The sequence below is a fragment of the Orycteropus afer genome, unplaced genomic scaffold, assembly GCF_000298275.1.
Source record: "Orycteropus afer afer isolate SDZICR_OR568_19922 unplaced genomic scaffold, OryAfe1.0 scaffold00425, whole genome shotgun sequence".
Classification (NCBI taxonomy): domain Eukaryota; kingdom Metazoa; phylum Chordata; class Mammalia; order Tubulidentata; family Orycteropodidae; genus Orycteropus; species Orycteropus afer.
In genome coordinates, this window is record NW_006922012.1 from 692,283 (window position 1) to 700,147 (window position 7,865).

Here is a 7,865-nt window from a genome sequence, read left to right on the forward strand (position 1 = left end):
ATTCAATACAATTCAAAAGAAAAATTTTATAACCTAAATTTTTCATCCCATTAGCTGATTAGGAGAAAACAAAACACACAATGTCTTTGCAAGTGAATAATCTACTGCAAACAGCTTGATAAACATGTATATTTAAAATGGAATAATCATGATAAAACTAAGGAGATGAAGGAATTGATCTCATAAGTGGCTAATAATGAACATTTCCTTTTGCCTTCTCCATGATAGCAGCTCAAGGCAACAATTCCATACTCAGAGAGAAAAGCCATATGCCAACCATAAATGCCTGTAGCATGTATTTTATTATACATTTGTATTATCCTCCACAAAAGAGATTATGTTCATTTTATATATAGGCATTTGCATCCTCTAGAGATGAGCACAGCAAATGAAGAATCAAAACATTCCATGTTCCTCATCACAACTGGAAATTGAACATAGGCCTTCATATAACTCAGGCAGTGAACCCAGCTGTAGAGTAAGCCACTCTAGTATGGCCTTAACGCTCCTAAAATTTGGTTCTAATTACCTTATACACATCTTAAGTGCCTAAATCATCTTACAATTTTCTAAATTATTTAGTTATCATCTCTGCGGTCAATTTAAGCTGCTGACAATGCAAATATTCTCAGAGAGGTCTTTTAAGGGGAAGTAAATTAGAACCAGTGTTTCATGAGGTATTATAAATGTTTTAAATGGCCGCTTTTTATGGTTAGGGGAAATATGTAGGTTAGGAGGTCACTTACCAGTTTATTATTAAATGATTGGTATTTAAACATCAGACTTTTCAGTTGTCATTTTTTCCCCAATGAAATGATATAAGATATATATATATATATATGAAAAATAGCTGTCTTTAGGGAGCTTTCCAATTGAGAAACACGAAACAGAAATACTGAAAAATGGCATTGCATGTCAGTTAGGGTACAAACAATCTATGTTTTCCTGAAAACGGTGTCACTACACTTGGTGTTATCCAGTGCAATAACTCATGGTGTCACCTCCCCGGTGCGGGGGCTCACGGGTGAATGCCTCTCCTCCCTGCTTCTCTCCTAGTGATGCCACTGCCTGATAAATTGAATACTGAATGTGAAATGCCTTCTGCAATGGAAGCTCATTGAGAAAAATTATCATGCAGGAAAAAAATGAAGCTAACTAGGGTTTATAAGTCAGTATCAGTAACCATTCCACTTCATCTTATCCTAAGAAATTGCTGTATTTCATCCTCTAAGAATCCCTAGGAAATAAATCATATTAGCATGTTTGAACTACAGCAGTTAGGCTATCTTTCTTTCCTGTTATTTTTAAAACCAGGTGATATTAAAGACCTTTGTAACATGCATTCTCTTATAAATATGTCAAAGCAGAAAATATCATACTATATTAGAAGCAAGAACAAAGAGTTTTATTAAGGAATAGCAACTTGAGTTGGGGTAGCACAAAGTGAAATTACAAAGTGCTCTGCAGTTCTGAAAAAGGGCAGAGTTTTCATCCACAGCATTCAGCATGAACGTACTACAGACAGTTTAATAGACCAATTATTTTCTCAAATTGGTTAGTCTGTTTTTTGACAAGTCCACACTGAGAAGTATTGATCACCTGCAATCAAGTACTCTTTCTTTTGCAAAGACTTTGTCTTCTTGAAAAGCTTTGGTTAATTTTTATCTGTTTCCTTCACCTTGCTGAACTAGAAGCTGTTATCTTCAGGGTGAGCAGATTTTCACTGGGGTTATGGCATCAGGCTCCCAAATGGGAGCAACAAATTCAGAATTAGCTTAAGTAACAAAAAGTCAACACAAAATACCCATGGAAATGAAGTTGGTCATTGCCATTAGTCTGGACTTTGGTAAGGGTTTTAAGAATAGAACTCAAAGTAAAAGGAGATACACACATAACAAGTGGTAAAAAGTTAAAATGGAGCACAGTGTCAGTTTTCTTCTAAGGATTCAGCTTCCTTGAAATACACTTATCTATGAATAGCTAGTGAAGTGGGAAAGTAGTGTCATTCAGGCAGTGCTGCAATCTGTTCCAACTGGAAAGTGATTTTATTTTTGAACAATCTTCATTCCATGAGATGAGTTGGGTGGAAGCATGGTCTTGAGATTGGGCTAACAATCCATGGGGATGCCACAGTCTAACACATATAGCTAACTTAAAGATAATGTTGACATTAATAGTAGCATTGGGTATAGGACTATAATTTGATAAAGGAAATGCTAATACTAGTTCATGCCTAGTTCACAGCTGGGAATGACTGGTCCAACATTTAGTAAAAATTGCTAGCACTAGCTACTGATTGGGCTAATTTAATAAATGCATTCTCTTCCCAAGTGGTAGAAGATGTCCCTGATAAAAGAGCTACACAAGTTAAATGGACCTTCATGTTGGATAAAATTACCAAGGAAAAAGACCACAAGTATGAAATAAAACTCAAGAATAGCTACAATTATAAAGCAAAGCCCACAAAATCCAGCAAGATTCATAGAATCTTGTTCTGCAGTCTTGGGATCAGCTGTCTACCTCAGCTTGTCATAGGCTTCTGGACACTAGAGTATTTTAACATGATTTGTAGTTCTCCAGAGGGTTGACAAAGGAGCTCCGGTGGTGTAGTGATTAAGACATTTGGATGTTAACCAAAAGGTCAGTGGTTTGAACAAACCAGCTGCTCTGCGGAAGAAAGATGAGGGAGTATGCTTCCATAAAGAATTACAGCCTTGGAAAACCAATGGGGGGGGGTCACTGTGAGTTGGAATTGACTTGATGACAGAGTTGTTTTTTTTTTTTTGAGAGGATTAACAAGTCCACAGGGTGTCTTCACTTTCTTTAGTTGTGACAAATAGATACAGATTTGAACTCCCTGTAATTTCATAGTATGTGGACTATTTAGGAGAACTAGATATGACCCTTTCCAATGAGGTTCTTGTGAATCTTTTAATTTATGTCTTTTCCAATACTCATTGTCTTCTGGGACAATATTGACAGATTTGGGATTCCAAAGTGTGGTCATTAAAGGCTTCTTTAACTTGTGAAAAAATATTCTTTAGAGTATTGGATTAAAGATTAACAGTATTTTAATAATTTAGGTTGGACAATGTTAAAGTCAGTATAGAATGCACATTCATACATCAATGCATGATGAGGGAGGTAAATAAGTCTTCTAGTAATTATCTCATATGGAGTGAGTTTATGGGATCCAAATGGAATAGATATTAGTTTCAAAAAGACTAAAGGAAGGGCCTTAATAATACAGGATAAATTTAGTACCTCAAAAAGCTTGAATAACTGAGTTTTTATTATACCATTAGCCCTTTCACTAGGCCAGAAAACAGGGAGTGATAGGGGCAATGTAATCTCTGAAAAGATGGGTAAAATTTGACAAATTTCTTGAATGATTGGACCAGTGAAATGAGTCCTTTTATCACTACAAATAATCAGTGCTCCCCAGGTAGATATGAGGTTTTCAAGAAATTTCTTAGATAAAAAGGCCACAATTGCATGGCAGAAGGAGAAAGCCTCCAATCAATGTGATTGAAAATCTACAAATCATAACTAATGCATATTTATAACCATTGGACATTTGGGGCCAAATGAAATCTAGTTGCCATTCAAACATAGTCCCAGGAAACAATGAGTATTGTCAAGGTAGGATTTTAAGAAGTTTTTTGAGATTGTGCTGAGGGCATATAAGGCAATGGGAGGTAACATGATCATAAGCTTCAAAACATTTTTCCCATCACTATGTCCTTAGGGAATTTTCCCCACCAATATTTCTTTACTCATTTTATCTTAGCCAATGTAGGAAGCTTCATGTTGGGTCTACATCATAGACATATGAAAAAAATTGAGGAAGGACAGATTTCTGATTAGATCCCATCCATAATTTAGTGGCAGGATCTTGACAACCACTTGCCATTTTCCATATTTCAAACTCTTCTGTTTGGGCTAATTATAGGTGCTTTAAAAGATTTTATGAAGTTAATTCATAAAGATCAGTAAACAAGTTCAAGGGGTCTTTTTCTTTATTCACCAAGAGAGCAAATAGTACTTTTGGAAGGAGCTATTTCACTGCTTTTCAGTAACAGTGTTCTCTCTAATCTCTTCAGTTTAGTGTACTTCTTTTGGCTGGAGAGCTTGTACTTTTATTATAGCAATCTCACAGGGGAGTAGCAGTCTCTAAAAGATCTGCTACTAAAATTCCATTTTTTTATGTAAGTCCCAGAAGAGTTTAAAATGTAAGTGCTCTAAGTCATTCTCACTAGAAGTAACATATGATAAAGAACCAATGAAATTGAAGGAAGAAGTCAAAGCTGCCCTGAAGGAACTGGGAAAAAAAATTTAAAAAACTCCAGGAATTGACAAAATAACCCCTTGAGATGTTTCAACAAATGGATTCAGTGCTGGAGGCAGATACTCATGTATGCCAAGAAATTTGGAAAACAAGTATATGGCCAACTGACTGGAAGAGATTCACATTTATACCCATTCCAAAGAAAGGTGATCCAACAGAATGTGGAAATTATCGAAAAATATCGTGAATATCACATGTAAGTAAATTGTTATTGAAGACAATTCAAAAACAGTTGCAGTAGTGTATTGACATGGAACTTCACAAATGCAAGCTGAATTCAGAAGACAAGGGATATCATTGTTCATGTCAGATGGATCTTGGCTAAAAGCAAAGAATACCAGAAAGATAATGTGTTTTGTTGACTATGCAAAAGCGTCCAACTGTGTGGATCATAACAAATTATTAATAGCATTGAGAAGAATGGGAATTCCAGAACACTTAATTGTCCTCATGGGGAACTGTACATAGGCCAGGAGGCTGTCATTTAAACAGAATAAGAGGATACTACATGGTTTAAAATCAAGAAGGTGGTGCATTAAGGTTGTATCCATTCACCTTACTTGTTCAACCTGTATGCTGAGCAAATGATGTGAGAAGCTGAACTATATGAAGAAGAATGAAGTATCAGGATTGGCTGAAGACTCATTAACAACCTGCAATATGCAGATGACAAAACCGCTTACTGAAAGTGATAATGACTTGAAGCACTTACTGATAATAATTAAAGCCTACAGTCTGCAGTACAGATCATACCTCAACATAAAGAAAACAAAAATCCTCACAACTGAACCAATAAGCAGCATCATGATAAAGGAAGAAAAGCTTGAAATTGTTGAACATTTCATTTTTCTTGGATCAGCAATCAACAGCCATGGAAGCAGGTGTCAAGAAATTAGACTTCATATTGCACTAGGCAAATCTGCTTCAAAAGATGTCTTTAAAGTGTTGAAGAGCAAAGATGTCACTTTGAAGACTAAGGTATGCCTAACCCAAGCCATGATATTTTCAATTGGCTCATTCACACGTGAAAGCTGGACAACGAATAAGGAAGACTGAAGAATTGATGTCTTCGAATTGTGGTGTTGGCAAAAAACACTGAAAATATCATGGACTGCCAGAAGAATGATCAAATGTGTTCTGGAAAAGTATAGCCAGAAGGCTCCTTGGAAGTAAGAATGACCAGACTTTGTCTCACCTACCTTGGTCATGTTTTTCAGAAGGAACTGTTCCCTGGGAAAGGATATCATGCTTGGTAAAGTAAAGGGTCGTGAAAAAGAAGATCTTCAACAAGATGAACTGACACAGTGGCTGCAACAATGGGCTCTGGTATAGCAAGGATTGTCAGGATGGTGCACCAGCAGGCAGTGTTTCATTCTGTTATACATAAGGTCACTATGAGTCAGAAACAGCTCACTGGCACCTAAGAACAACAACAACAAATGGCATGCAACTCCTGAAAAACCCTCCAATACCTATTGTTTGGTTTCTTTCTTCTTTTTAAAATTTATTTAATTAACTTATTTTATTTTTGCAGTGCTGCCTCTTATTCTCTCCCACCCCTGGTAACCATGAATAAACCTTTCCTTGACAGTTTACAATAATGTACTAATACAATATTTGTCCTTCTGTGATTGACTCATTCCACTCAGCACAATGTGTTCTAAGTTCATCCATGGTTTGCGGTGTTTCGCAGATTCTACGTTATTCTTTACGGTTGCATAGTATTCCATTATCTGTATGTACCATAGTTTCCTTATAGTGGCAAATTTAAGGGCCATCATTTATGGCATAAATAGACTGTCAAGCACAATCCAAAATACACGAGATAAACTAGATCAGTAGGACCTTCTAAAAATTAAATTTTTGTGTGCTTCCAAAGACTTCTTCAAGAGTCAAAAGAGAACATAGAAATTGGGGAAAAAATATTTGGCAATGACATATCTGACAAGGGAATTATCTCTAAAATTTATAGAAAATTCCAACACCTCAACTGCAAAAAGACAACCCAATCCAATTAAAAAAATGGGCCAAAGACACGCATAGACACTTCACCAAAGAAGATATCCAGGCGGCCAACAAACACAGGAAGAAATGTTTATGATCGTTAGCCATTAGAGAGATCCAGATCAAAACAACAATGAAATATCATCTCATCCAAGCACTAATAGCAAAGTTCAACAAGACAGAAAATAACAAATGCTGGTAAGGGTGTGGAGTAGTGGTACTCTCATACACTGCTGGTGGAACTGAAAAATGATACAACCACTCTGGAAAGCAGTATGGCAATTTCTTAAAAAGTTGGAATTAGAAATATCATATGATCCAGCAATCCCATTACTAGGAATATATCCTAAAGAAGTGAGAGCCAAGACAAGAACAGATATATGCAAACCCAGGTTCATTGTAGCACTATTTACAATAGTTAGTTGTGAGGATTTTCGTTTTCTTTATGTTGAGATGTAATCCATACTTCAGACTGAAGTCTTTAATCATCATCAGTAAGTGCTTCAAGTCATCTTTATTTTCAGCAAGCAAATTCTGTTGTCTGCATATCACAGGTTGTTAATGAGTCTTCCTCCAATCCTTATGTCACGTTCTCCTTCATATAGTCCTACTGCTCAGATTATTTGTTCAGCGTATAGATCGAATAAGTATGCTGAAAGGATATAGCTCTGACACACTCCCTTTCTGATTTTAAACCATGCAGTATCCGCTTCTTCTGTTTGAACAACAGCCTCCTGCTCTAAGTGCAGGTTCCTTATGAGCATAATCAAGTGTTCTTGAATTCCCATTTTTCTCAATGTTATCCATAAATTCTTATGAGATACAAAATTGAATACTTTTGCATAGTCAACAAAACAAGTAAACATGTTTCTGGTATTCGTTGTTTTCAACCAAGATCCATCTGGCATCAGCAATGATATCCCTCTTTCCAAGTCCTCTTCTGAATCCAGCTTGTATTTCTGTAAGTTCTCTGTTAATATACTGCTGCAACTGTTTTTAATTATCTTCAGCAAGATTTTGTTTGGATGGGATATTAATGATGTTGTTTGATGATTTACACATTCTGTGGGGTCACATTTCTTTGGAATGGGTCCAAATATCTATCTCTTCCAGTCAGTTGGCCAGGTAGCTGTCTTCCAAATTTCATGGCATCGCAGACTGAGTGTCCCCAGTGCAACATCCATTTATTGAAGCATCTGAATAGGTATTTCAACAATTTCTGGAGCCTTGTTCTTTGCCAGTTCTTTCAGTGCAGCCTCAATTTCTTCCTTCAATACCATTGGTTCTTGATTATAAACCACCTCCTGAAATGGATGAGCATGGACCAATTATTTTTGGTACAGTGACTGTGTATTCCTTCAATCCTCTTTTGATGTTTCCTGCATCATTCAATATTTTGCCCATAGAATCTTTCAATATTGCAACTCAACGCTTGAACTTTTTCCTCAGTTCTTTCAGCTTGAGAAATGCCAAGCGTATTCTTCCCTCTTGGTTTACTAACTCCAGGTCTTTG